This window comes from Heterodontus francisci, chromosome 19 (genome assembly GCF_036365525.1).
Source record: "Heterodontus francisci isolate sHetFra1 chromosome 19, sHetFra1.hap1, whole genome shotgun sequence".
NCBI classification, from domain to species: domain Eukaryota; kingdom Metazoa; phylum Chordata; class Chondrichthyes; order Heterodontiformes; family Heterodontidae; genus Heterodontus; species Heterodontus francisci.
The window spans coordinates 70,802,837-70,825,272 of NC_090389.1; the positions used below are offsets into that span (position 1 = coordinate 70,802,837).

A 22,436-nucleotide genomic window follows, 5' to 3' on the forward strand; every position below is an offset into this window, starting at 1 on the left:
CAGACCACACAGAGTACTGTGTACGGTTTTGATTGCCATATTATAGAAAGGATATTAGAGGCACTGTGGAGGGTACAATAAAAACAAGGATAATACAAGAAATGCAAGGTTATATTCCATTGAAGGACGAACAGGCTGGGCCTCTTCCCTTGATAGACCTTGAATAGAGGTGGTTAAAATTATTAAAGATTTTGATAAGAGTAGAGAGAGATAGATATTCCATTTGTTGGGAAGAACAAAGCTAAAGGCAATCAATATAAGATAGTCACCAAGGTAGCAAATAGGGAATTCAGAAGAACCTTCTTCCCAGAGTGGTGAGAATGGGGAACTCATCACCATAGGGAGTGGATGTGGCAAATAGTATAAATGCATTTAAGAGGCTAAATAAGCATGTGAACGAAAAGAGGTTAATGTTGACAGTTCAAAGAGAAGGGATGAGGAGGCTGGAATGCAGCATAAACATTGGCATGAGCTGATTTGGCCAAATAGCCTGTTTCTGTGCTGTACCTTGAATGTCATTTGTGGCTTGATAGTGAGCAAGCAACAACTTTTGTTTTTAAACACAAAACCAAATTTTAATTAAAATGATCTTCAAACTCAAAGTGGAATCTGTAGGACTGTCTAGTTCAGTTAGCAACTGCAATTTCTCTAAGAAAACTGACTTTTTACATATGAAATTTTAAATATGTCTCAGCCTGTCCAGTGGTCATCTTTTGGAGCTGTCCTAAAACTTCAATGTAGCAGACTTTCAGTTTGGCTAAGTGGTAGCATGCTCACTCTAATCCACAAGGTTATTATTTCAACCCCCCACTCCAGGACTTGAAACCAATCTAAGCTTACACTTCAGTGCAGCACTAAGTGGTGCATTTTTCCATCTGCCTATTCAGGTGGTCATAAAAGACTCATGGCAGTATTCGAAGAGAAATAAACATCTCTCCCCGTCAATATTATTTCTCAATGAATGAAGTCAACTTTGGCACTTATTACATCGCTGTCTATGGGATGTTTCTGTGCACAGAAACAATGTGCATATTTCAAGAATAATTCACTTGATAAGAACCTCATGACATCCTCTAGATAGAGGAAGGCTCTATGTAAATACAAGCTTCCCCTCCACATGTCCACCCACCTCAGTCCCTTGTCCTTAGTCATTGGGATAGCATTTCACAGGTGATGGCTCTCTGGTTATTTGCCCAGCCATTTTCTTTGTGAAAATGAGAGACAGCAACCTGAAAATATCAATCAGGAGAAACAGTGAATAGGCTTCAGACAAGCCTAATCCGATCTTCAACTAAAAAAGTGCATACAAGCAGTTTGGGGTAAGCAAATTACTTGGGGAGCTACTGCATGCAAGAAAGCATAAAAATGAAGAAATGGGATTAGCAGTTTAGGTAGATGCGTGAATCCACGAGTGGAGCTGGGACTTGGGAGTTTAGCAGCACAATAGTGCTGTACAACTTTGGGGCGCCTGCAAGGCAAACAACGGAAAGTATAACAAACTAATTCAGTTTAAAGGCATTTACAGATATTATCCCAGACAACACAATCATGCATGACAGAGAAATTATACACCAAACACAAGACTTTTATGCAGCACAGAAGGCAGCTATTTGACCTTTCCACTGTGCCAACTCTGAAGACTTGCCCAGTTAGTCCCACTCTCCTGAATAGCCCTGCAAAATTTCCCTTAGCAAGCATATATTAAATTCCCTTTGGCAGTTACAAATGAATCTGCTTCCATCACTCCTACAGGCAATGCATTCCAGATCATAGCAATTTACTATGTAAAACGAGAGAGTTCTGATCACTCCCAGGCTTTTTGCCAGTTCTCTAACCAATCCTGCTTTACTGGTGACAGATAGCATCCTCTTCATGTGTGAAGACAGATGCAAAGTACTCATTTTGTAGCTCAGCCATGTCTACATCTGAATTTTTTTTTTCTGGTTCCTAATCGACCCCATCTTCTTTTGACAATCCTTTTACTCTATATGCTTATAAAACACTTCCTCAGTACCTTGCTCTACGGCAGCGAGGCCTGGACAACGTATGCCAGCCAAGAGCGACGTCTCAATTCATTCCATCTTCGCTGCCTTCGGAGAATACTTGGCATCAGGTGGCAGGACTATATCTCCAACACAGAAGTCCTTGAAGCGGCCAACATCCCCAGCTTATACACACTACTGAGTCAGCGGCGCTTGAGATGGCTTGGCCATGTGAGCCGCATGGAAGATGGCAGGATCCCCAAAGACACATTGTACAGCGAGCTCGCCACTGGTATCAGACCCACCGGCCGTCCATGTCTCCGTTATAAAGACGTCTGCAAACGCGACATGAAATCGTGTGACATTGATCACAAGTCGTGGGAGTCAGTTGCCAGCATTCGCCAGAGCTGGCGGGCAGCCATAAAGACAGGGCTAAATTGTGGCGAGTCGAAGAGACTTAGTAGTTGGCAGGAAAAAAGACAGAGGCGCAAGGGGAGAGCCAACTGTGCAACAGCCCCAACAAACAAATTTCTCTGCAGCACCTGTGGAAGAGCCTGTCACTCCAGAATTGGCCTTTATAGCCACTCCAGGCGCTGCTTCACAAACCACTGACCACCTCCAGGCGCGTATCCATTGTCTCTCGAGATAAGGAGGCCCAAAAGAAAGAAGCTTATAAAACACTTCCAGCATTCCCTGTTAATCTTCTCATATGTTCTGTGCCCCTCATTTCATTTTTCAGTTCTATGTACTTTTTGTATATTACTTGATTCACTACAATATTATGCAGCAGACATTTCAGATGCCCTTCCTCTACTCCTCATACAAGTGTTTAGTCTGTACCTGAACTATCCTTTCCTTGAAGGCCTCCCATTGTCCATTAAATGAAGTGAATTATATATAGATTTAACTCAACAGCATTACTTCTATTTGCCAGGGAAAGGAAAGATACAAGGTTACACTTCTCAGCTTTGGACTGACACAAACAAGATAAAGCAAACTCTACTGAAAATATAGATAATACAGAATACAAGCTATGTGCGGTTGAACAATACTTAACTCCTTCAATTAATATATTTTAGACCAATATGACCAAGGGATATTAAAAGCTCAAAACTTGGTCATGCTAAAAGCACACTTTTACCAACATCAGTCTTTCTCCTTTGTACATAGGACTTAAGAGGAGCAGGACATTCAGCCCTTCGAGCCTGCTCCGCCATTCAATATCATGACTGATCTGACTGTGGTCTCAACTCCACTTTCCTGTCCGGCCCGGATAACTTTGACTCCCTCGTCTATCAAAAATCTAACTCAGCATTGAATAAATTCAATGACCCAGCCTGCTTTCTGGGAAAGGGAATTTCACAGACTAATTACACAGAGAAAAAAAATTCTCATCGCCGTCTTAAAACGGGGACCTCTTATTCTTAAATTGCATCCCCTAGTTCTCGTCTCCCTCACGAGAGAAACATCCTCCGGGTATCCACCCTGTCAAGTCCCCTCAGGATCTTATGTGTTTCAATAAGATCACCTCTCATTCTTCTAAACTCCAATGGGTATAGGCCCAACCTGCTCAACCTTTCCTCACAAGATAAGCCCTTCATCCCTGGAATTAGTCGAGTGCACTTTCTCAGAACTGCTTCGAATGCAATTATATCCTTTTTCAAATAAGGATACAAAAACTGTACACAGTACTCCAGATGTTGTCTCACCAAGGTGCTGTATAGCTGCAAGAAAATGTCCCTACTTATATACTCGATTCCCCTTGCAATGAATGTCAACATTCCATTTGCCTTCCTAATCACTTGCTGTACCTGCATATTAATCTTTTGTTATTCATGTACCAGGAACTCAGATCCCTCTCTACCACCAAGTTCTGCAATCTCTCCCCATTTAGATAGCTGCATACAGCTTTTCTATTCTTCCAGCCAAAGTGGATAAGTTCATATTCTCCCACATTATACCCCATCTGCCAAATTTTCTCCCACCCACTTAACCTATCTATATCCTTTTGTAAACTCTTTACCTCCTCTTGACATCTTACTTTCCTTCTTATCTTTATGTCATTAGCAAATTTAGCTATCATACATTTCGTCCCTTCATCCAAGTCATTGGCATAAATTATAAATAATTAAGGCTCCAGCACTGATCCCTATAGCACTCCATTAGTTACAGCTTGCCAACCCAAAAAAAGACCCATTTATCCCAACTCTGATTCCTATTAGCTGACCGATCCTTTACCCATGCTAATGTTAACCCCTACACCATGTGCCATTATCTTGTGTAGTAACCTTTGATGTGGCATCTTATCGAATGCCTTTTGGAAATCTAAGTACACCACATCTAGAGGTTCCCCTTTATTCACCTTGTTACTTCCTCGAAGAACTCTACTAAATTAAACTAGTTCTATGAACATGTAAATATTTATGTTTGCATTGCTAATTTAAGAAAAAATACAGCATAGAAATGTTATATTGGAAATAGAAATCTCCTATATGTAACAAAAGCAAAATACTGCAGATGCTAGAAATCGGAAATAAAAAAATTCTGGAAATACTCAGAGGTCTGTCAGCATCTGTGGAGAGAGAAGCTGAGTTAACGTTTTAGGTCAGTGACCCATCAGAACACCAGAAATGATTAATACCAACAATTGTTAAGTTCCAATCCTCAGCATAAAATCCTTATTCCTCGCTCTCTACTATACACACAAGCCAGTGCCCAGGGCAAGCTACCTTTCCAAAGACTTGTTTGCAAATTAATTTGCGACAGTGCCCTTGACAGTTTGCAAAATAATTTACTGTTGCTGGATTATACTTGGCATTTCCACACCCACACCCATCCCTACCACTTCCAAAGGACATTTATATCAGACATTTTTGCTATGGAACAAAAATAACTGATCCCTACAATAACATTTGAAAACACACTGCCTTTGAGGAGACACTTTACAATCAATGGTGAATGTTCGTGCTGATTTTTTTTTAAACTAACCAAGGGAGCAAGACAGGAGGACTTCACTCAAATGAGCTACAAGTTGCACTGCATACTATCTGATGCCCCTCCCCTTTAGCCTGGAAATCAAAAAGTCCTCCTCAACTTTGGTTCCCCATTCTAGCCCTGAAACCCATCTCTCACTGGTTTCTCTCCCATTTCCCCTAGTGCCCCTTCCAGGTTTATCTAATCCGCAAGACTTGAATAAGTGCCTCCTTGACCTCATTTCCACTAAACTACTCACCAAACTTCCCTTCCTCACTTCCATGTCAGCTGACAGTATAAGCTGTTCCCTCGACTCAAGCACAGCCACTCGGTTTTTCAAAACCAACACCATCCACCCCAACCACACTCCCTCACCCCCAGCTACCAAAAATCCCATCTTTGATCCCTGTGTCATGGCAAACTACTGACCCTTCTTTCCTCTCAAATCGTTAAATAGGTTGTCAGCTCCCAAATCTGTTTCCACCTTTTCTGCAACTCCCTGTCTGAATTAAGTTTTCGCCTCTAACACAACTTTGATTAAAGTCATAAATGACATCTTATGTGAATTATGGCCAGGTGCATTATCCTCTCACCCTCTCTGCTGCCTTTGACAGTCAACCATAATCTTCCTCAAATACCTTCACCACAGACAATCCTTGTCTGTCCACTCTTGCCCATCTGATATCAAAAGCACCTCCACCAACAGCCTCTCTTCCTTTCTCATTTCTTTCAGAATCCCCTAAGAATCTATCTTTGCCCCATGAAATCATCCACAAACACCGAGTAAGCTTCCACATATATGCTAATGACACCCAGCCCTAACTCTCCACAACCTGTGTTGTCAGACTGCTTGCCCAATATCCAAGTTTTGGATGAGTCACAATTTCCTCCAATTGAACACTGGGAAAATCCAAGCATTCATCTCCACAGATTTCTGACTAGCCCAAAGATATTGGATGACAAAGTACCATATTGTTTGCCAGAGGCATGATACTCAACAATTTTGCTGAATCTCTCCCTGCTGTCATCACCACCAACCCCCCACCCACAACTCAGTTGAACTGGAACAAGTACCTGGCCCTTGACATACAGTAAATTCATTTACTGCTCCTGGATTATCCACACCCATCCCACCACTTCCAAGGACAATTAATAAATTCAATTAATTAATAAAAATCTGGAACTGAAAGCTAGTCGCAGTAATGGCGACCATGAAACTACCATCAATTGTCATAAAACCCACCTGGTTCACCAACGTCCTTTAGGGAAGGAAATCTGCTGTTCTTACCTGATTTGGTCTAAATGTGATTTCAGACCTACAACACTCGACTCTTTACTGTACTCTGAAATGACCCAGCAAGAAATTCAGCTTAACAAAAACCACTACATAAAAGTTAAAAAGGAATAAATCGTAACTGAACACCCGGCATCAACCTAGGCACCGGAAACAATGGCAAACCCAGCCCTGTCGGCCCTGCAAAGTCCTCCTTGGGACTCATCTGGGGGTTTGTGCCAAAATTGAGAGTGCTGTCCCACAAACTGGTCAGTCATACTCACGAAATCATACCTACACCCAATGTCCCAGACACCATCACCATCTTTGGGTATGTCCTGTCCCGCCAGCAGGACAGACTCACCAAAGGTGGCAGCACAGTGTTATACAGTCGTGAGAGTGTTGCCCTAGGAGTCCGCAACAATGACTCTGAGCCCCATGAAATCGCATGCCATCAGGTTAAACCTGGGCAAGAAAACCTCTTACTGATTGCCACCAGCCTGCCTCTCTCAGCTGATGAATCAGTGCCTCTCCGTGTTGATCACTTGGAAGTAGCACTGAGGGTGGCAAGGGCACAGAATGTACTCTGGGTGGGGGACTTCAGTGCCCATCACCCAAGTGTGGCTCAGTAGCACCACTACTGACCAAGTCCTGAAGAACATATCTGTTGGACTGGTCCTGCAGCAGATGGTGAGGAAAACAGGGAAAAATCTATTGGACCTTGTCCTTACCAATCTACCTGTTGCAGATGCATCTGTCCATCACAGTAGTGGTAGGAGTGACCACCACACAATTCTTGTGAAAACCAAGTCCCATCTTCACACTGAGGATACCCTCCATCGTGTTGTGTGGCACTATCATGCTAAACAGGCTAGATTCAGAACAGATCTCGCAGCTCTAAACTGGGTATCCATGAGGCACTGTGGACCATCAGCAGCAGAGTTGTATTCAACCACAATCTGTAACCTCATAATGCAGCAGTTTCCTCACACTACCATCAAGCCAAGGAATCATCGCTGGTTCAAAGAGTGCAGGAGTCCAAGAGCAGCACCAGGCACACCTAAAAATTAGGTGTCAATCTGATGAAGCTACAGCACAGGACTACTTGTATACCAAATAGCAGAAGCAGCATGCAATAGAGAGCTAAGCGATCTCACAACCAACAGATCAGATCAAAACTCTGCAGTCCTGCCACATCCAACTGTGCTCACTGATGCTCAGATTGGGTTCCGCCAGGATCACTCAGCTCCTGACCTCATTACAACCTTGGTCCAAACATGGACAAAAGGGCTGAACTCAAGTGGTGAGGTGAGAGTGATTACCCTTGATATCAAGACAGCATATGACGGAGTGTGGCAAACTGAAGTCAATGGGAATCAAGGGTAAAACTCTCCACTGGTTGGAGTCATACCTAACACAAAGGGAAGATGGTTGTAGCTGGAGGTCAATCATTAGGACATCACTGCAGGAGTTCTTCAGGGTAGTGCCCTCGGCCCTACCATCTTCAGTTTCTTCATCAAAGACCTCCCCTCCATCATAAAGTCAGAAGTGGGAATGTTCACTGATGGATTGCACAATATTCAGTACCATTCGCAAATCCTCAGATACTGAAGCAGTATTACTTTCAGGCTGGGGCTGATAAGTGGCAAGCAACATTCATTCCACACAAGTACCAGGCAATGATGATCTCCAATGAGAAAATCTAACCATCTCCCCATGACATTCAACGGCATTACCATCGCTGAATCCCCCACTAACATCCTGGGGATTACCATAGACCAGAAACTGAACTGAAGGAGCCACATAAATATTCTGGCTACAAGAGCAGGTCAGAGCCTGGGAATGCTGTGGCGAATAACCCATCTCCTGACTCCCCAAAGCCTGTCCATGTACAAGGCATAAGTTAGGCCTGCAATGGAATACTCTCCATTTGCCTGGATGAGTGCGGCTCCAACACTAGGATGCTTGACACCATTCAGGACAAAGCAGCCTGCTTGATTGGCATCCTATCCACCACCTTCAACATTCACTCCCTCCAGCACCGACAGTGGCAGCACTGTGTACAATATACAAGATGCACTGCAGCAGCTCACCACACCTCCTTTAACAGCACCTTCCAAACCCGCAATCTCTTCCATCTAGGACAAGGGCAGCTGATGCGTGGGGCTCCTCCAAGCCACTCATCATCCTGACTTGGAAATATTCCTTCACTGTCGCTAGATCAAAATCCTGGAACTCCCTCCCTAACAGCACTGTGCGCATACCCGCACCAGATGGACTGCAGCAGTTCAAGAAGGTAGCTCATCACCACTTTCTCAAGAGCAATTAGGGCTGGGCAACAAATGCTGGTCAGCAACACCCTTATCCCACGAAATAAAAAAAAAATCCAAATGTATTTCTAATCTCCAATGCTGTGCAGCTCTTAAATCTACCAACTCTGCAAACATGACCCCGAACTTCCAGTGGATTGCCATTTTAATTCACCACCCTGCTCACACCCACATTTCAGTCCTCAGCCTGCTGCAGTGTTCCAGTGAAGCTCAATGCAAGCTCGAAGAACAGCACCTCATCTTTCCAAAAGGCACTCTACAGCCTCTGGACTCAATACGGAGTTCAATAATTTCAGACAATGAGCCCCCATTATTTATTTCTTTTTAAATGTTTATATATTTTCTTTATTTGTTTAACCATGTGCTAGCCTTAAACTGGTTTTTCATGTTTTTGCTTTTGGACAGAGCTGTTCATTATTCTGCCATTAGCACTCTCTCTGGACTCGTGCTTTGCCTTTCACTACAACTATTTAGTAGTCCATTTGCATTCTGTTCCATGACATGTGTCACTTAATCTCTCCCCCCCTCTGTCCCATCACTGACCTTTACTCTTCACCCCGCCCCCCCCCCCCCCAACACCCTTTCACTTGCTCAAAGATTGTTACATTTCAAACTTTTGCCAGTTCTGAAGGGTCACAGACCTGAAACGTTAACACTGTTTCTCTCTACAGATGCTGCCAGACCTGCCAAATATTTCCGGCACTTTCTGTTCTCATCCATCTCATTGAATGACTTTAAATTGAAACTTTTAAAAAGATAATGCAATTACTCCAACAAGAGGATTATCGATCAGTTTACCCCTGCATTTTCATCTTCATACACAGAATGCAACATTTATATATATATAAAAAAAAAAGAGGCCAAGTTACCTGTACAGTCAAAAAAGATACAATTCCTATATCCTGGTATAACAATAGTTAAGCTATTTATTTCAGTTTGACTCAGCCGTAGCAGTCGCACTTCAGATTCAGGTGGTCATGGGTATAAAATTATACCAGGACTCAAGCACATAATCCAAGCTAATACTTCATTGAAAGACTGCTGCACTGTCAGAGGTGCAGTCTTTCAAGTGAGTGGAGTCATTAAACCTAAATATATAACTTGGCCTTTTAATAAAGGCACCACTCTGGCTACAAAAATTGCAGGCAAATGGAAGGGGTGAACTGGTGTACTGGAGATGTATTGGAGCAACCACTTCATCTTTCAAAAGCTTGAACATTAAACCCTTGAACAAGCCTGCTGCTGGATATCATCCAGATAGAAGCAACAGACCTTATGATACTATTCCAAGAACATATAATGCCCAGTACTTATCCCTCAAATGAACACACCAAAATATAACATTTCAAAAGTAATCTGTCAGCCATGAAGCACTTTGGAATGCCCATATATGAAATCTGCGAACTAAATTCATGCCCTTCATTTCTTCTCACACTATCAATTCCAACCAGTTCCACTCAAATTGATTAAGAAAAGGTGATGCCTCAGTTAAAGGGAAGCTGCGATCAAAAAATGAATTAGCTGCCTCAGACACAGATTTGTATATATTTTGTGTTTGTGTGTGTATATATATGAAACATTAAGTGGAAAAATTACAATTACTGCAAAATCCATTTTCTATGCAAGTAACAATTTCCCAAGAGGTTATTGCTTGACATCACATTTGCAAATTAATCATTGCTTCACATTATTTGCAACTACATACAGGATGCATGGTAAGACAGCCAGTATCATGCAACTGCATGTCACCATGACAAAAGCTACTGGTGTATTACCAATACTTCTAAAACCCAGAAACAGACACCCAGCTAGTGCAATCCATAGGTTTAATGAAGTTTTTCAGGATATTCCCATGTGGCTGCAGATATGCAACCAACATTGTATTCAGGGGCAATTTTCCTTCCTTTTGTTATTGTTTTGTGTACGGTTGCAATTTCCAAGCAAATCATGAACATGAGCAGCCCAGTATGAGAATTCAGCAGCACAGATGGCATTGCCAAAATTGATAGTGTAATAGAATCATAAACGATTAAAAAGGGCAACACTACAAGGCAGAAAACATTTCTTCAAAAGGATAAACAGTTTCAGTTTCCAATAGAATGTAAGAAAATCATGAACAGTGAAATCAAACTCTTGCTTATAATGCCTCAGAATAAATCCCATCATGTGCCTGGCTCCCAAGTACCACATGACAAAGTGGTAATCTAACAAGAATATATTTATTGATACAAAAAGCAAAATACTGTGGATGGTGGAAAATAAAGTGTTGTAAATACTCAGTGGGTCAAGCAGCATCTGTGGGCAGAAGGGGAGGGACGGTCGGGGGCAGAGTTTATATTTATATAGCGCCTTTTATCGTAAACATGAGATATCAGGAAAAGGAGATAGAGAAGTAGAGAGGTGTAAGGAGGGTATTCCAGAACCCAGAGCACTGGCAAACGAAGGCACAGCTAATGGTGGAGCGATTCAAGTTAGGGATGCTCAAGACACCAGAATTAGAGCAGCCCAGATACGAGAGTTGTGGGGCTGGAGGAGATTATAGAAGGGAGGGAGGGACAAGGCCAAGAAGGGATTTGAAAACAAGGATGAGAATTTTAAAATCAAAATAAAATAAAAGGGAAAGCCTGTGATAAACTAGAAGACAGGAGAGATTAAAATGACAAAAAAAAGTTGGTGGTGTAAGGCAAAGGGAGTGGAAATGGGACAAGTAAAGAAACAAAATACAACAGGTGTGAATGGCAGAATGGTGAACGGCTGTTGTTTGAAAGCAAAAACAAGAGAACGAGCAAAACGGAAACCTGCAGAATTCCATCATGCGTCATTTTGAGGACCCTGCCTCTTCAATTTGGGCAGTTCACTGCACAATGATACTTCAAATCATACCTGAAGCACCTATTAATTGTTCCTTGCGCATTTCTGGGAGTCATTCTCCCATCATTGTTCCTCAAATTCTGTCTTCTGCTGTAATAGCCAGATCTCCTAAAGGTCCTTTCATCCTCATTTTGCCTGTCTTTAATCCTTCCAATGTAATGGCACCTACGTGCTATATCTGGACTATTTCAAAACCTGACAATCATGAAGTCTTCTATTCATGTCACAGCGGAATGCCTCATTTGTTCCATGAAGGCTAAAAAGATGGCTTCCCCAGAAATTTTTAAGGAGCAGACATCTGATCCAAGAGAATCTACTTCTGAGAATCAAGCACCAATTAGAAGCAGTTGCCTGTCCACGAGACCTTACCACAATCCGGTAACAAAAACTAGTACCAATCCAGGGACTTCAAATTGAATTTGTAAACGTTTTATATAATCTACTAAAATTCATGATATATTCTACCAAGGAATAACTAGCCATTTTCCAAAACCTAACACATTCTGACCATGTTTCATTGGCATTGAACAGATGATCTTTCTTGCAGATTTCATTCAGAAACTCAAATGAAAGTCCAAATCTTCACTATTCAACTGACAGGTATCTCTCTCACAAATTACTTCATGTAGGATTGCTTTTCCTTTGGTAGGGTCGTAACTTGTGTTCATATATTCACTTCATTCTTCCACTCGTCATTATGATTCATCCTCAGAACATCGGGGGTAATCATACGCCGACAATTTACACTTGCATTCTGCCAGTTTCCACAAGGGCCACTAGGATTTTAGTTTTACATCTGAAAAATTGTTTCCTAATTTCCCACCTTCACCGCTACCATATTTTACTCCAGAAAGCCAGGTGGAGCCCTATTTATACACACTTCATAAGCTTTTATTTACCGAGATAAACATTACAATCATGCACCTCCAAGATCCAACCACCACAGTTTTAGTCCGCTCCTATACAAGCTTGGTGCTACATCACAAAGCATGCACAGACCTGTTTTTTTGAGCACTCCATTTCAAAAAATATTTTCAGATAGTTAAAGTGCAGACTCCGCTGCTCAATAGGGCACCAGGACATAACTAAATAATACAGAAAGCAAAATATCTTTCTGGAAAGTGGCAGTGGTCAATACAAAACAAAAGTATGACATAAGGACAAGGAAAAATCTTTGCAAATATCAGTGTCAAGTTTTGTTCATTCAGATCAATATTTCCACGTGTCAAAAAAAAGGCAGAAAGACAAATGAAGCTTTTGAAAGATGCTTCAAGACTATCCTGTAGCAGCAAAGTTGAACTACATACAGTATATTGTTTTAGCACACAAAGTGTCAGAGTTGGCCAGTAGCAGCACTCTTGCCAGAATCAGAAGGTCACAGGTTTAAGTCACACTTAAAAGGTTTGAACATGTAATTTAGACTGATGCTTCACTTAAATACTGAAGGAGCACTCCACTATCGGGGTTGCCCACTTTTGGACAAGACATTAAATCAACTCTCAGGGGCCCTAAAAGATCCCATAGCACTATTTGAAGACCAGGTCTCCCCGTTTTTTGTTTTAATTCTTTCATGGGATGTGGATGTCACTGGCAAGACCAGCATTTGTTGCCCATCCCCAATTACCCTTGACAAGTGAATGGCTTGCTAGGCCATTTTAGAGAGCAGTTAAGAGTCAACCACATTGCTGTGGGTCTGCAGTCATATGTAAGCCAGACCAGATAAGGATGGCAGATTTCCTTCCCTAAAGGACATTAGTGAACCAGATGGGTTTTTAAAGACAGTCAATGATGGTTTCATGGCACCATTATTGACACTAGCCTTTAATTCCAGATTTTTATTAATTGAATTTAAATTCTACCAGCTGCCCTGGTGGAATTTGAACCAGTTCAGTGACATTACCATACGCAACCATGTCCTGGCCAATGTTTATCCCTCAAGTAATATCACAAACAGATTATCTGGTCATTATCTCATTGCTGTTTGTGGGACCTTGCTGTATCCTACAACAGAAACTACACTTCTAAAGTCCTTCAAAGTGTAAAGCACTTTGGGACACAGATTATCTGCGACTTTCCCGAAAGTGAGCCAGAGGTTTTAATGAGATCAGGAATGCATGCCAAGTAGTATTACTAGAAACACAATCAGTACTGGATCTCAGCCCTGGGATCTGGGAGTACAGAAGTGGGACCAGAATTTAGCAACATCATTTGATGCTGTTGGGTGGGGTGGGGGGGTTGGGGGAGGTGGTGAGGTTTAGGTAGGGAGCACTGTGGGGGCAGGGGGGGGTGGGAGTAATGAGGCATTAAGGGAACATTAATACAATTAAGCAAGAATATTTTTGAATACTCTATATGTAAGCACACAAAAAATGTTGACTCTCGCCTTTTATAGCTTCATGTTAAGTACCAACTACCAGAATAGTTAGGAGACCTGGTACATGTCTAGTTCTATATCTAGATATGAAACATTCTTTTGGGCCTCCTTATCTCGAGAGACAATGGATACGCGCCTGGAGGGGGTCAGTGGTTTGTGAAGCAGCGCCTGGAGTGGCTATAAAGGCCAATTCTGGAGTAACAGGCTCTTCCACAGGTGCTGCAGAGAAATTTGTTTGTTGGGGCTGTTGCACAGTTGGCTCTCCCCTTGCGAAACATGCTGCCATACAAGTCTGCGGCAGATGTGGAAACTTAAACACACCAGAATTAAAAATTCCCTACACAGCAAGACAACTCATTTTCCCCACAGTTGGGGTATACATTGGCATCTCACTGGAAATCTGCAGCTTCCAATTCACCTCCAGAATTAATCATAGCAAAACAATAAAAACAGCAAAGATTTATTTACACAAAGACATCAACCTGCAAACCAGTGAGCCTCAAAGGAAACAAAACTTCATTACATAAGGGTTTAACAATATCGATGCACATGTAGCACATAGTTATACTGGCACTGTCAACTGTGATAGTGAGAGGAAGAAAGAGGGTTGAAAGTAATCATTTTGAACCAGAGAAAAATTACAGCACAGCAGGAGGCCATTCAGCACATGTGTGCTGGACGAAAAAAACTAGCCACTCAATCTAAACCCACCTTACAGCAGCTGGTCATAGCCTTGCCAATTACAGCACTTCAGGTGCATGTCCAGGTTTCCTTTTAAAAAAAAGAGTTGAGGATTTCGGCCTCCACCACCGTTGCCGGCAGTGAATTCCAAACACCCACCACCCTCGGCTGAAAATGTTTTTCCACATGTCCCCTCTAACCCTTCTACCAATCACCTTAAATCTGTGTCCCCTGGTAACCGACTCCTCCACGAGGGGAAACAGGTCCTTCTTGTCTACTCTATCTAGGCCCCTCAATTTTGTACACCTCAAAGTCACCGCTCAGCCTCCTCTGTTATAAGGAAAACAACCCTAGCATATCCAATCTTTCCTCATAGCTGCAAATTTCAAGCCCTGGCAACATTCTTGTAAATCTCCTCTATACACTCTCCAGAGCAATTATGTCCTTCCTGTAATGTGACCAGAACAGCTACGGCCTAACCAGCGTTTTATACAGTTCCAGCATTGCATCCCTGCTTTCGTATTCCATATCTCCGCCAAATTGTGAAAGTATTGTCGGGAGTAGGTTTTAGTACTAAATTAACTCTGAACTAAAACAAACATTAAATTCATTTTGACCACTTCTGGTAACCTTATCTTCCCTTTTTTTTTGCAATGTTCAATGGCTATCCTGTGATGATAGCTACAAAGTACACACCCATAATATCCAGGCTTGGGCTATTAAGCGGCAAGTAACATTCACGCCACACAAGTGCCGGGCAATGACCATCTCCAACAAGAGAGAATCTAACCATCTCCCCTTGTGATTCAATGGAATTACAATCGCTGAAACCCCCACTGTCAGCATCCTGGGGGGTTACTATTGACCAGAAACTGAATTGTAGCCGTATAAATACTGTGGCTACATGAGCAGGTCAGAGGCTAGGAACCCTGCAGCGAGTAACTCACCTCCTGACTCCCTAAAGCCTGTACCATTTACAAGGCACAAGTCAGGAGTGTGATGGAATACTCTCCACTTGCCTGGATGGGTGCAGCTCCAACACTCAAGAAGCTCAATACCATCATGGACAAAGCAGCCTGCTTGACTGCCAGCCCATCAACCACTTTCAACATTCATTCCCTCCACCACCGATGCACAGTGTGAACCATCTACAAGATGTACTGCAGCAACTCACCAAGGCTCCTTCAACAGCACCTTCCAAATCTGCAAGGTCTACCAGCTAGATGGACAAGGACAGCAGATGCATAGAAACACCAAGTTCTCCTCCAAAACACACCATCCTGACTTGGAAATATATTGCAGTTCCATCACTGTCACTGGGTCAAAATCCTGGAATTCCCTTCCTAACAGCACTGTGGGTGTACCTACCCAACATGGACTGCAGAGGTTCAAGAAGGCAGCTCAGCACCACCTTCTCAAGGGCAATTAGGGATGGGCAATAAATTCTGGCCTAGCCAGCAATGCCCACATCCTGTAAGCTAATAAAATAAATGTCAGATAATGTACATGATTTGCAACTACACTTGAAAGGCACTGTCAGTGACTGCATCCAACTGTATTTATTGTACGTATTTTCTCTTTTCTGAATATAAAAGTTATTCAGAAGATTGGTATATAGTTAGTAATCGTTCAAGTTTTAAATCTGCAGCAAGTCCTTAGTATTTTGCTTCGGGGTTGCAGGATAACAGTGGGAATAGAAACAGTCCCAGCACATTGCTACATCTTCTGTTGCTCCATCAGTAGTGGAGTGTTTTACTCCTTCCATAATTAAACAGCCCACACTTTTCAGACCTAAACATATTGACTTGGTCTGCTAAGTGGAAGGCAATATTGATTCATCACGCCTGGTAACAACCACCCCCAACAATAAACAGCTCAATTACAGCCGTCAATAACCCCTACCCTTCAATCTTGGAGTTACCAATAACCCAAAGCTTAAATGGACCAGCCGCATCAACAATGGGACTACAAAACTAGGCCGAGCCTGCAACAAGTGGCTCATCTCCCAACTCCTTAGTTTCCCCAACTCTAAGACTAAAGTCAAAACTGTGATGCACAACTCACTTAGATGGGTTCAGTCACAGCACTCGAGAAGCTCGGGTGGCACAGTGGTTAGCACTGCAGCCTCACAGCTCCAGTGACCCGGGTTCGATTCTGGGTACTGCCTGTGTGGAGTTTGCAAGTTCTCCCTGTGACCTCGTGGGTTTTCGCCGGATGCTCCGGTTTCCTCCCACAGCCAAAGACTTGCTGGTGATAGGTAAATTGGCCATTGTAAATTGCCCCTAGTGTAGGTAGGTGGTAGTGAATATGGGATTAGTGTAGGATTAGTATAAATGGGTGGTTGTTGGTCGGCACAGACTCGGTGGGCCGAAGGGCCTGTTTCAGTGCTGTATCTCTAAATAAATAAAAAAATAAAAATAAAAGCTGGACATCATTCAGGACAAAGCAGTCCAATTGAATGCATCCCTACCACTGAAGTCAATATTCATCCTGGCACATTGTGGCTTCAGTATATACGAGCAAAAGGATGCACTGGAGCAACTCACGAAGCTTACTTTAACGGTACCTCCCAGCAACCTCTACCACCAAGAACAATGGAGTTGGCCTTTATACTGCAAGAGGATTTGAGTACAGGAGTAAAGATGTCTTGTTGCAATTGTATAGAGCCCTGGTGAGACTGCACATGGAGCATTGTGTAGAGTTATGTCCTCCTTATCTAAGGAAGGTTGTACATGCCACAGAAGGAATGCAATGAAGGTTCACCAGAATAATTCCTGGAATGGTGAAATTGTCTTACGAGGAGAGATTGAGGAGTCTGGGCCTGTATTCTCTAGAGTTTCGAAGAACGAGAGGTGATCACATTTAAACATACAAAATTCTTACAGGGCTATATAGGGAATATAGATGCAGGAAGGATATTTCCCTGGCTGGAGGAGTCTAGAACCAGGGGACAGTGTCTCAGGATAAAGGCCTGCTCAGGCCAGGAAAAAAACCCGACAGAACCACATCGGACCCGAGCCCAACCTATGTCCCTCCATTTTTTCCCCCGAGCCAGACCCGACCACCAAAATGTTCACTTTACCTATCTTCCAATTCCAAATCCGTTTCTTTTAAAACAACCTTTCAAGTCCAATTAATACTGTGTGCGCCCGACCCGAATCAGACACGTCGTCGGATCCCGTCAGGTAGCAGACCTTTATCTCAGAATAAGGGGTAGGTGTTTAGGACTGAAATGAGAAGGAACTTCTTCACTGAAGGTGGTGAATCTTCGGAATTCTCCACTCCAGCGGGTGGTGGAGGCTCAGTCACTGAGTATGTTCAAGACAGAGATTGATAGATTTCTAGATATTAAAGGCATCAATGGATTTGGGGATAGTGTAGGAAAATGGCTTTCAGGTAGATCAGCCATAATCTAGTTGAATGGCAGAGGAGGTTCGAGGGGCTTAATGGCCTACTCCTGCTCCTATTTCCCATGTTCCTATGTTCCATCACCTACAAATTTCCCTCCAAGTCACACAATATCCTGACTCAGACATACGCGGATTAGCTACATCATTCCTGTGTCAAAACCATGTCAGCTCCCTACCAATTTCAGACCATAACCACTGCCCCCATTTTTTTTCCCCAGACAGCAGCTGTTGATTATGATTCTGCTACTCCCATTTGCACCTTCTCTAGATGCATCTTTTGCTTCCTTACTTGTCATTAACATCTCCTTTTGCTTTGCACCAAAATCCGTTTCGTTATTTAATGTCTACTGCCTTCCACCTAGCACAGACCTTCCCGTTTGTTTTTTCCTCCCCTCCTTCCAGGCTTCTGTACTTGCTTAAAATCAGTTACATCGCTAATGACCTGAAACATTAATGTTACTTTTCTCTCCACAAATGCTGCTGAGTATTTCCAGCAATTTATTTTCAGATCCAAATCAGAAAACTACAAACTTGCATTCATTTATAAAATTAATGAAAATGTAATCATTATGTTTTGAAGAGATTTTTTTTGAAATCAGGGTTAGCCAAGTAAAAGTAGCATCATGGTCATTAAAGTTTGATAGACTAAACCAAGTTTTCAATAATATTTTCAAAATGTTATTAAAAGGTCTTAGAATTTAGATATACATCACTGCTTAAAAATTATATTCTGTATTTCTGCTGTAAAAATTTGCAACCTAGTGTTACAAGGGTTTCCATTTTTTGTTAAAAATGGAGAATCTACATTTTTAAAAATGAAAAGGATTCCATGGATGCTGGAATCTTGAAGCAGCTGAACTTTGGGCGTTTTTCTGAAAAATAGTTACCAGAAGGTTTGGACTGAATGTAAACAAGTTTACTGGAAAGCACCTGTTTGCAAAGAACACAGTAGGAGGTTGTGTTGTGACCGTGAAAGGATATTTGCAAGGGAATGGCAGGCCAGGAATGGTTGTAAACATGTTTCTGGAAAAAGTTGGTTTCATTTTTGAACTGTTAAAAAAGTCAGTTGTTTTTTTGGGCTACAAACAGAAGGAAGGAGTTGCTGTGTGCCTGCCAGGAGAAAATAGCCAATATATTTCTCTCTTTGAAGAATCCCTGCATCAAGTTGTACCGTTGCCTCCTGTATTTGAAGAAATCCTGCATGTTTGCAGAAACCTTGCATCTTTGAAGGAACTTTGCATCGAATGTGAGAATTTAAACTTGGTTGCTGCACACCTGATTTAAGACCTACATGAAGCCTTCTGTGCTGAATCCCCTTGAAAGCCTACCCAAATGGATCATCGTCGTCGTCTGGAAAGAACTGTTCTAGGAAGATTCCATTGACAGCTGCCCATTTGCTTTTGGGACGCCTCGCCAAAACAAAGGACTTCCATACCTTCTTTCCAGTCCAAGGGTTTTTTTTTAATTCCTTCTATTTCTTTTGTTTACAGCTGTTACAAAATCCTTTTTTTTTCAGTTAACCTGTTATATATGTAGGTGTGTGCGCGCATGAAGGCTAAGATAAAATAAGGGGCTTTAATATTTCCATTTGTGTATATGTTTTACTTCATCATTGGTTAAGACTTGGTTTTTAATAAATGGATAATTTAGTTGTTTATTAAAGAAACCTGGTTGGTGTGCTTTATTCTGGGGGAAAAAAATAAGAGTATCTGATTGACGGTGTCTCTATGTGGGATCATTTAAATGTATGTTGTGACCTGTGGACAAGTGGGACTAAATTAACAGTGCACGCCTCCCGCCTCGGGAGTAACATTAGTAAAGGTTTTACTTCTACAATATCAATGTTTAGTAGACCTTAAGTATTTATAGCTAATGGAAGTGAGGCACAAGTGGCAACAAGAAATATTTAGTGGGCCCAGCTTAAGAATCAGAACATTAAGGGATTTCTGAAGTAATCTGGACCAGAGTGAAAAGAATTACAGTTCACAACGACGGTCAGTCAATCAATTGCGCCTTGGAGTACTCCCAACATCTGGCTCAGGTGTCAGATGGCTAAATCCAGATCAACTTGGTTGCAAATTCTGACCACCAGCTACATCATCTTGGAGCCCAGAACCCCAAAAGGATCCCAATATGAATGGATGTAATTTAATTCAACAACATTTTTTTTTTTAATTTTTTAAAAAAGAGATACAGCACTGAAACAGGCCCTTCAGCCCACCGAGTCCGTGCCGACCAACAACCACCCATTTATACTAACCCTATATTAATCTCATATTCCCTACCACATCCCCACCATCTACCTACACTAGGGGCAATTTACAATAGCCAATTTACCTATCAACCTGCAAGTCTTTGGCTGTGGGAGGAAACCGGAGCACCTGGCGGAAACCCACGTGGTCACAGGGAAAACTTGCAAACTCTGCACAGGCAGTACCCAGAACTGAACCCGGGTCACTGGAGCTGTGAGGCTGCAGTGCTAACCACTGCGCCACCCTAAATTAGTATATCCTGGAAGCAATAAATGAAAAAGGAAAAAGACCATGAAGGGTAAAGTTTTTAAACAGAGTCGAGGAGCAGAGGGGCCATGGTGCACACAGCAGAGGAACAGGATAAAGTACCAGAAATGAGGATAACATTAAGTCAAGAGAAGAAATTCACTAGATTTACTAGAAGTAGAGAAAGCAAAAACAATGAGACTCAAGATAGATAAATCTCCAGGACTTGACTATTTTTAATACCCTGGGGTGGAAATTAAGAAAATTGTAGATCCTCCAGTCTTCCAAACGGTATTGATTCAGGAATTGTCTCCTTGGATTGGAAAATAGTCAATGTCAGGTCATTATTTCAGAAGAGTACGAGAGATAGACTAACAGGCCTAGTTTAATGTCTGTTATGGAGAAGTTACTTGAATTTATTATGGACAGAGTGACTGAGCACTTGGTCAAATATAAACTGACCAGAAAGTCAACATGGATTTGTAACAGATAAGTCATGTCTAATGAACTAGTTTAATTTTGTGAGGTGATAACTCAAGTGGTAGATAATGGGGTGTCTATGGATGCTGTTTATATGGACTTCCAGAGACAGAGACAATCAACACTTCCACACAAGAGACTGTTATCAAAAATAAGAGTGCATGAAATTGGAGGGAATCTATTGACATGGGAAAGAAACACAGTAGGGATAATAGGTACCTACCCAAATTGGCAGCCTGTGAATAATGGTGCCCCCAAGGGATCTGTACTGAGATCTCACCATTTCACTATATTTATAAATGACTGAAGACAAAGGAAGAGAGAACTATTTTGCCATGTTTGCTGATGATACTAAGTTAGGTGGCACAGTAAATAGAGTAGATGGAAGCAGCGAGTTGCAAAGGGACTTCCAACAGATTAAGTGAGGGGGCAAAGCACTGGCAGATTCCAAGTACAGAAGTGCGAAGTCATCCACTTTGGAGCCAAAATAGACAGATCAGGATTTTTTTTTTTTTAAATGGTGAGTGGGGGAACACTGGACCAAAGAAATTTAGGGGTCCATATACAGAAGTCACTGAAAGCTTGTGCACAGGTGCAAAAAAGTAATTTAAAAGACTAATGGAATGTAGGAATGGGACAGAGACAGGGATAGATACTCTGGAGGACTCCAGAAGTAATGGTGATGGGAAGGGAAGAGAAGCCATTGCAGGAGATTTTCTGGCTACGACTGGATAGGCAAAAGGGAACCAGGTTAGGGCATTCCCACTCAGCTGGATAATGGAAGAGAGGTGTTGTAGGGTGCTGCTGTGGTCAACTGTGTCAAAGGCTGCAGACAGGTAGAAAAGGATAGTGCACCATGGTCACAATCACGAAGGATATAATTTGAGACTACTTAGGGCCGCCTCAATGTTATACAGGGGCAGAGGTTCAAACATGGAGTTGCTAGAAAGATGGGCATGGTTGTGTGCGTCAGTCCACACACACCTCTGACATTCGCCGCCCCCCCCCCCCCCCTTCTCTCCCCCGAAGGTATCAACTCTGCGAGCTTACAGGCACTAAGTTTCCTGCAGCGTTCATCCCAAGTGGTTATTCACATGTAAGAATATAACCAGCATAATCGAGCCTGATCACATCCTCATCTTACGTCTACGCTTACAGGGTCATATACTTAGCAGTTCCCTGGAAATAGCAAAAAATTACTACACAAAAAGCAAGACAGAACAAATCAAATCAAATGTAATGAGAAACTTGGCAAGAGCTATTGTTTTGCAAAGCAAAATTACTGGAAGCCGGGATTAGATTGGGCGGCTAGTTTTTTCAGCCGGCACAGGCACAAGAGGATAAATGGCCTCCTTCTGTACTGTAATTTTCTTATGGTTCTACTATAAACAGCATTAAGGGCATTTTGATTTTTGAACATTTCATCATGCTTCACACCCATCATCTCCAAGCCACTTCCTGCGCTTCATAGTACAGTCCCTCTTTTCCAAAGGATCTAAAAATGGGGGCAATAAGTACTGTACATATAAAAGACTATGCAGTGAAGCAACATGCAGTGATACCA

At 42.2% G+C, this 22,436-nt stretch overlaps 1 protein-coding gene across 5 annotated transcripts in view; it reads right to left on the minus strand.

Moving 5' to 3' along the window:
- Positions 1 to 22,436, minus strand: part of ippk (inositol 1,3,4,5,6-pentakisphosphate 2-kinase) — a 102,244-nt gene that overhangs the window by 78,773 nt on the left and 1,035 nt on the right. Inside the window, exon 1 of one of the 5 annotated variants that reach the window (XM_068051886.1) lies at positions 1,130 to 1,211. The exons of the other annotated variants lie outside the window; for them this stretch is intronic. The gene's annotated coding sequence lies outside the window, so the exon portion shown is untranslated. Of the gene's footprint in view, positions 1 to 1,129; positions 1,212 to 22,436 lie in introns of those variants that run through there. 5 annotated transcript variants of the gene reach the window in all.